This window comes from Nothobranchius furzeri, chromosome 9 (assembly GCF_043380555.1).
Source record: "Nothobranchius furzeri strain GRZ-AD chromosome 9, NfurGRZ-RIMD1, whole genome shotgun sequence".
In the NCBI taxonomy this organism is placed as follows: domain Eukaryota; kingdom Metazoa; phylum Chordata; class Actinopteri; order Cyprinodontiformes; family Nothobranchiidae; genus Nothobranchius; species Nothobranchius furzeri.
In genome coordinates, this window is record NC_091749.1 from 69,636,693 (window position 1) to 69,645,697 (window position 9,005).

Here is a 9,005-nt window from a genome sequence, read left to right on the forward strand (position 1 = left end):
CTAACAACGAGCTAATGCTATCAGGAGCCGGGTGATACTAAACTACAAAGTAAAAAGTTCCACACTGTTGGACAAAAAATATTATTCTTACAATTCCAGTAGCAACAAAGCCAGGTCACCATCAGTCCATGATTATGTAGCCTCTTTTAGCTCCATCAAACGAGCATTGGCCACGCAGATATTCACTCTGGTTTTAGCTCTTACTTTTACTTCCAGGCTCTGCCATGACGCCAACAGAAGAAGTAAACTTCTTTCTCTTCTTCTTGTGCTTTTTTTTTTTTTTTTTTTACATTTGATGGACTGAAAAAGCTAACTGCTAGCCTCACAGATAACAGCTGTACAGCTGGTAAGGAGCTCCTCCTATAGGCCACCTACCTGCTCCACAAACTGTTAACTCATTCACTGTCATTGATGACTAAAGTCATCATTTTAAATCCAACCGTTCACTGCCATTTGCGTGTTTTTACTGTGTGGGCGTCGGACGAGCCCCCGCACCGTGAGAACAAACATCTCATCACCATTTCTCATCCCATCCTCCTTAATAGACTCTCTTCCTTAGGCATCACTCACACCCCCCTCCGCTGGTTTCAATCTTACCTTACTGGCCGCACTCAGTTCATCCAGTTAAAATCCTTTACCTCAGAACCCTCCCCAGTCAAGTCAGGTGTGCCCCAGGGCTCTGTCCTGGGGCCCCTCCTCTTCATAGTATATCTCCTCCCTATCGGCAAAATCTTCCGCAAATTCAATATCCAGTTCCACTGCTTTGCAGATGACACCCAGCTCTACATTTCCAGTAAGCCCAACTGAACTCTCCCACCATCCTCCCTTACACTCTGCCTCTCTGAAATCAAATCATGGTTCACCTCTAATTTCCTCAAACTCAACGGCAATAAAACTGAACTTCTTCTTGTTGGCACTAAATCCACCATCTCAAAATCTGACAGCTTTTCTTTAACTATTGACAGCGCCACAGTCTCCCCCTCCCCTCACGTCAAGAGTCTGGGTGTCATCCTCGACAGCTCATTTTCTTTTCAAGCTCACATTAATAACTTAATTCGGTCAGCATACTTCCATCTACGTTCCATTAACCATCTCCGTCCCTCACTGACCCCTCACACTGCCGCCATTCTCGTCCACAGCCTCGTCACCTCCCGTCTCGACTATTGCAATTCACTTCTTTATGGTCTTCCCAACAAACTCCTTCATAAACTGCAACTGGTCCAGAATTCAGCAGCCCGTATTATCACCAGAACCCCTTCCTTTCACCACATCACGCCGGTTCTCCAGCAGCTTCACTGGCTCCCAGTTAAATTCAGGTCCATCTTAAAAATTCTCCTCCACACCTTCAAAGCAATCCACAACCTCTCTCCTCCATATATCTCAGACCTTATAAGTTTTCACACCCCGTCCCGTTCACTCAGATCTTCTTCTTCCATCCATCTTGCGGTTCCTTCTGCCCGTCTCGCTACCATGGGGAGCAGAGCTTTCAGCCGCTCTGCTCCTCGACTCTGGAACTCACTTCCCCCAGACATCAGGAACGTCGACAGTTTTACCCTTTTCAAAACAAAACTCAAAACACACATGTTTAAATCTGCCTACAACCTCTGATTTTATTGAAATGTTTCTCTCTGTTTTTTCTTCTTTGGGTTTTATTATTGTTTTATTGTATTTTATTACGTGTTTTGTGTAAAGTGACCTTGGGTGTCCTGAAAGGCGCTTTTAAATAAAATGTATAATTATTATTATTATTATTATTATCTCAGCTCTAAAGCTGATCTTCATCCGCATACGTCACACGTCACGTGATCAGGAAGAAGAACATCCATGTGTTAGATTGTTTTTGGCCACTGTTGTAAAAAAAAAGTGAGGGGCGAACCGGAAAAGCTTCTGCCGATCACAATTCAACAACGGATTATGAAAGAACGGATAACGCTCGAAACACGCAGATTCTTCCTGATGTGAGAGGTGAGTCTCTACTTTGTTTTGGTTGTTTTGGTGTCGACATCATCCTAGCGCAAAATTTTCTGCGACTCTTAAAAGAACAAAAAAACGTTGAGAAATGCTGGCAGCGAATGAGTTAAAGTGTCTGGTTAACATAACGCTGCGGAGTGGTGTCAATTATGAATCTGGTTAAGTTTCTAAATAAACAATCACTGTAGAGCTGAAACAACTAATCGATTTAATCGATTATAATCGATTAAATCGATTATAATCGATTATTAAAATAGTTAACAACTTTTTTAGTCATCGATTAGTTGTTTAATAATCATATTTTACCGCATAAAGTCTATTTTTTACCACAATCTGACATCGGTTACAATCTGTTAAATTTGCCGCCAGTGTGTGGCAGTAATGAGCCACTGATCTACCAGTGGAGCCGTAGAAGAAGAAATGAGCCAATAGTGCCCTCGGTTTTCATGACGTATCACGTTACTGACGCTCATCTTGCTGTGAGAGATGGCGGATCAACAAGAAATACAGAAGAAAAATAGAAGCGACAAAACAAGAGAAACCCCGGACAAAAACCTCACGAGTATGGGAGCACTTCACTAGATGCCTTGAAAAGACCGGTGACCTGCAAAAACCATGGCACGACGGAAGCACGACGTCCCTAAGTGAACATTTGAGACGAAAACGTGGGGGCTGATGCAGCAGAGGAAAGTCTGGTAAGTAACAGAAAATAAACAAGCTAACGCAGATCACATTTGGGACTTAGTGTTAGCTGAGTTCGTTATAGTGGATGTTAAACATGTTTTTTTTTTTGCCGCGTCAGTTTACGGTGTTCTACTTCTGATTGACTAGATGCAATCGTGAATCTCCTCCGTGTTGTGAATCATGCGCTTGCCAAATTTAGCACGTCTGTTCATAAGAATGTTCTCGTTAAGAGAAAAACGGCACAAACCCATAACTATGTTCCTCATTCAAAAAAGGACAACTCCGCAGAGAAAAATATACAGACGAGCTGTGTCCAGGTGAATATAACGCGGCATAGTTGTACGCTTTCAATTTTTAAATACAGGAGAAATTCAGAAAGTCCTTTTTTTAACTATTAAAAGGCTGTTTTACTATCTAATGCTGTAAAACGCCTCACAACACATTTTTGTCAAAATAAATGATCACTGTATATTGTTAATTAATTCAAATAATATAATATTGATTTAGTGTTGTAGTGTGTGTGCTGCTTTATTTTATATGTGTACTTAATTCAGTTTATTTGTGTTTCTTATGCAGAAAAAAACAAGCAACGATGGACAACTACATGGGGAACAAGACACTCACCCCCAGCAATGCATACCACTTACAAACTCTATTCCAGATTCTACATTATTTTTTATGGAATTTACCTCTTATATTTTGATGCCAAAAATTTATTCTGGACTGATATTTTGCACTGTTTAGCTCATTTTACACTGCTGACTGTGTTCATGTGCAATAAAATAGATTGCAGTCAACTGCACAATTCTCTTATGTTTTTCTTTTTCTTAACTGAAATGTATTCATCACTTGTATAGGTTAAATAGCTAAACAATAACAAACCGATTAATCGAAAAAAATAATCGACAGATTAATCGATTATGAAAATAATCGTTAGTTGCAGCCCTAAATCACTGAGATCAATGTTACGCGCTAGCTTACGTTAAAAATACTATTTAGTGTTACTTTAAATCAGCCTCGAGGACTGGTATCCAGCACGTTGTGGTTTAAACCCTTCAACACACCTGATTTCAATTAGTAGAAGAAGAAGAAGAAGAGAGTATCATTTCTATAGCGCCTCTCAAGATAAAAATCACGAGGCGCTTCACAAAACCAAAAAATGTAAAAATTTAGAAAAGCATTTAGAAAATGTTTAAAAATACATTTAAAATGAGCAAAAATAGGCAAATGGGATTAAAAAGTGTTAAGAAAGAGAGAGAGTGAACAGAAAAGAGGGAAATCAGTGGATCCTGAGGAAGGTGGAATAGGTGGGGAGAGCAGAATAAAGAGAGAGAGGTGAAGAAGGTCATACAAAAGCCAGCCTGAACAAGTGAGTCTTCAGCTGCTTTTTAAAGGAGACCACTGAGTCCACTGATCTCAGGCTCAGGGGGAGAGAGGTCCAGAGTCTGGGGGCCACAGCAGCAGATGATCTGTCACCTTTGACCTTTAGCCTGGTGCTGCACAACCAGTAGGCTTTGATCACTGGACCTCAGGGACCTGCTGGGGGTGTAGGGAGGGAGTAGGTGATTAACGGGCTTGTGCAGAGCCTGAGGAGCTGCTGCACAGGTGATTCAATCACTGAATCAAGTGTGCTGGGCCAGAGAAACCACTAAAGCATGCTGGATACCAGCTCCCCAGGCCCGGGACTGAACAACCCTGCTTTAAACTGTAGCTCAGATGTTGCTTTTATTACGTTATCGACTCTTGTTGATTCATGTAGGTTTGATGCTGTTGGTTTGTCAAACAGCACATTTGTTTTATACTCCTCAGCTGTAATAACATTTCTCATAAAACAAACAAATAAGAACAACAAAGCCACAGTTGCTAGATGCAATGAGTTTTTCTGTGTGCATAAAATAACTTCTTTAGTGGTTAAGAGGTAAAGTTGAGGCAAGGGCATCTTTCCAAAGGCATCCTCCAAACAGCATGAATGAGTAATTACTTTCAGAGTAATTAGATTTTCCCATATTGTTGATGGTGGTGACTAACCGTGATCACTCAATGCAACAAAACTCATTATTGAAATCACCAAGCGCTCTCTAATCTTGACACATTGAATCCCCATGGATAATAAATATCCAACTTGTTTCCTTCCTTGTTTCATCGCAACAGATCCAAAAACATCTTGTAGAGCGCAGTGGGTGCGCCTTCAGACGCATCAGTTTGAGCTCATTGGGTTTGGAAATGCAGCTATAGAGCTCTTCATCAGAACCTTCTGCTGCGTTCACAGAATAATTAGTCTTTTAACAAAAGCAAAACTATTACTTAGTGTATTGTACCTGCTAGAGCCGCAGATTTTCCATAATAAAGCGTTCTCTGGGTAAAAGTTATGAAAAAATACCCATTACGGATATTTTTCTGAGTACCCTTTGCTCTAAGAGACAACAATGTTTTTTTTATTGATGGTCCGAGTGCAACCAAAGCCAACGTTTACTGCCGATGTCCAAAAACAGCTGCAATGCCCCAAATTTCACAGTAGTTGTTGTAGTTCAGTAGTCGTTTTGTCTCTCTGTAAGCCTTCAATCATCCTAACATGACCTGCTTGACTAAAGTCCCGTTAGTAGCCACACACACTGGTGTGTGGTGAAATTTGTTCTCCAAATGGGTCCCATTTTTAGTCTGTGGCATGACCCAACCATGGATTTAAACCATCAACATATATCCTAGACAATTCGTGTCCATAGGCTCCAATTATAAGTTTTTGTGCCAAAATGGGAGGTGGCCACCACCGCCATTTTTATTTATTTATTGAGAACCTCATTAGCTCACACCATAGTGTGGAGCTATTCTTCCTGAGGTCTCTTTCAATTTCATTACAAATATTTTACAAATATTTTGAAAAACAAACAAATGTATTATACTTAGCACAAAATCAGACATATGGAATGGCATGATAGTTAAAATATTGATAAAATGTAAATATGAAATCCTAATAGGTAAGCCAGAAAAGCCAATAGTAATCCCACTTCACCTGTTTTCAATAGCACGCTGGTTGTTGCAGCCCTAAGCTGCACAAACATGGGGGATCACGTCCACCCTGCATTGACTCCAATTGAGTGTTGAGAGTGAGGAACCCATCTGATATGGTGGTGATGCTATTATGCACAGTGCTCAATGGCGCGTCTACGTATCCAGGTCTATAAGCTAAATCAAGTCAAACCATGTCCATTCTTCTAATATTTCTGCATTCCTGCTTTTTAAAGTGACCGTGTGTGTTTTTCCTGGCGATAGGGGGCAGTAGATCCCTAAATCAATGCAAGCAAGCAGTATTTTTGTGTTGGAGTGAGACCTTACCAACGGATGCCCTTTACCCCCAAATTCCACTACCTCCGCTCCGCTCCGCTCCGGTCCGCCCCCGCCTTCCGCAGCCGCTCGCTTCCGAACTCAATTTTTACTGGTACCCGCTCTACAACGGCTCCGCTCCGGTGCGGAGACCTGAGGGGGGCAAACAAGCATGCGCGGGATTTTCGAGATCTTGCGATACAGTCCGAGCAATAAACGCGGAAGTTAGATCCAAACACCCGTTGTGCGGGAGAAGCATCGGAAATGAGCTGTTTAATCTGCCCATCATTGTGTTGAGAGATCAGCAGTGTTTGGATCAACAAAGTGTGACTACTTTGATAGTGGCAACTGTATTTATGGATTATTTTTGTGCATTTAAACTTCAGCCGCCATTGATAGTTGTTAAAAGTTGTTAAACCTGTGCATATGAAACAAAAAACGCCTTTTGTTTAGCGATTTATTGTGAAAAACGGAAGATGTGCTTGCTCCTTTTCCTGTTGGGCGGTTGTGATTTCTGTCCATTTACTGCGGAGGTGCTCCGGCGTCCGGCAAAAATAGGATCGATTCTATTTTTGCCAGACGCCGGAACAGAGGGCGCCGCACGGCGCCGCACTGCCGGAGCACGGCCGCAGTAGTGGAATTGCTCTGATTGACTAGAACGGGACCGATTTTGCTCCGGCGTTCGTGTCGGAGCGGAGCGCAGCGGAGCGGAGGTAGTGGAATTTGGGGGTTAGGGTCAAAAAGCCCTGGGGAGTGCAAGCTTCAGCGAAATAACAAGCACATCAGACTCCCTTTCATCACTGGCAACAAGTGAAGAGATAAATGTGTAAAATAACAACATTTAAGAATGATGAAAGTTTTGTAACCATTTGTCACAAATCAGTAAATGTGTTTTGTCCTCATGGGTTCCCGTAGAAGGAAACATGGCATCTAATATTGCGTCGCCCAGAGACTTAGACCCGCTCGCATATCATTTAGAACTGATTTTTATGGATGTATGTTACGAAGCAGCAAACTTTTTTCAACAACATTTTGGTGCATAATTCCAGAAATTCATGGTAAAAACTACATGTTGTACCTTTAATAAACCTTTATTTGTTTCCATTATCTGTGTTGGCTCAGTGGTTAAGTCCAAAACTCACCAGACCATGTCAGATTTTCACCTATACCTCAACACGTCACATGGAGGTCTTTTATCCATCCATCCATCCATCCATCCATCCATCCATCCAAGGGCGGATTAAGGACTGAAGAAGATCCGGGGCTTAACAAACACACGCGCGTACACACACGTGACACGCACTAGTCAATATATATATTTGTCTTGTACCACATGATTTTTTATCTGAAGCTACATATTAAGCATATTCAGGGCAGAGTATTGTTCCTGTTAGTGTTTAGTGTGAGATGATAGTAAATATTCCCTTTCTTTCTCCATCAACTTTACCTGATAAGCTAACTTTAGGCAAATCAGCAGCACAACAAATATTTTCAAATAAGACTCACAAACCTGAGTCAACACCAGTCTCATCAAAGCTGGGGTTCTGTCGCCGTACTTTTGGTCTAAAAAAACGTCCTTATGTCCATCTTCACTCATGCGTTTCAGGCAGAGAGTGTAGAAAAAAACAGGCACTGCAGAAGAAGCTGGCTGCTGAAGGGCTTCTTCTTCAGTGGTGGAGGCTCAGGCAGGCTGTATACAAACTACTGCCAGCTGCTCCCTCTCTGTTGGACTTTGGTACTGCATGTTACTTCCACGTTTGAGATCTGGGGCTTTTGATTAAAGATCCGGGGCTTCAGCCCAAGTAGCCGGGCCTAACGCCGCCCCTGCATCCATCCATCCATCCATCCATCCATCCATCCATCCATCCATCCATCCATTTTCATCCGCTTATCCCGAGTCGGGTCGCGGGGGCAGCAGCCTAAGGCTAGAAGCCTAGACTTCCCTCTCCCCAGCCACTTGGGCCAGCTCCTCCGGGGTAATCCCAAGGCGTTCCCTGGCCAGGTGAGAGACGTAGTCCCTCCACCGTTTCCTGGGTCTCCCTTTTGGTCTCCTCTCGGTTGGACGCGCCCGGAAAACCTCACCAGGGAGGTGTCCAGGAGGCATCCTGACCAGATGCCCGAGCCGCCTCAACTGGCTCCTCTCGATGTGGAGGAGCGGCGGGTCTACTCCGAGCCCCTCCCGGATGGCCGAGCTTCTCACCCTATCTCTAAGGGAGAGCCCAGACACTCTTCGGAGAAAACTCATTACGACCTCTTGTGTCTGTGATCTCGTTCTTTCGGTCACTACCCAAAGCTCGTGACCATAGGTGAGGGTAGGAACGTAGATCGACCAGGAAACCAAGAGCTTCGCCTTCTGACTCAGCTCTCTCTTCACCATGACGACAGAGCGGTACAACGCCCGCATCACTGCAGACGCAGCACCAATCTGCCTATCAATCTCACGCTCCAGTTTTCCCTCACTCGTGAACAAGACCCCGAGATACTTAAACTCCTCCACTTGGGGCAGGACCTCATCCCTGACCCGGAGAAGGCATTCTACCCTTTTCCGAATCAAGACCTTTTATTTTCTTTTTAAAATAATCGCTCCTTTGTTATAATTTACTTAGAATCTTGCAAACAGAGAATTGCTTGCAAGCCTCTGGTCTTTTTGCCGAGTAGAAAGCAGGTCAGACAGCCGACGTGTCGAGCCGAGTGTGGTGTGTGGGGACGCTCTGAAAGTGTTCGGTCACCGGCTTTGTCCTCCTGTCATGTACTATTCTTCAGAGTGAGCACATGGCTGCCTGATGACCTTTTCTCAGAGCGTAGCAGTCCATCTGTGTCCACATCCCTTCTCCTTCAGCTGTACCTGCCCGTCCTCGTCCTCACAGCGTTCTAATTAGCACAAAGTCATTAGAGGCCAGGCATCATGTCTCACTGATTGAGTGGAACAGATGAGAGACTACGAAATCCCGTGTGCCAGTAAGCTCTTGCTCTCATAAAAATCACAGCTGACTCCAGGGATCATCATCGCAGAAAGAGAAAAGAACAGG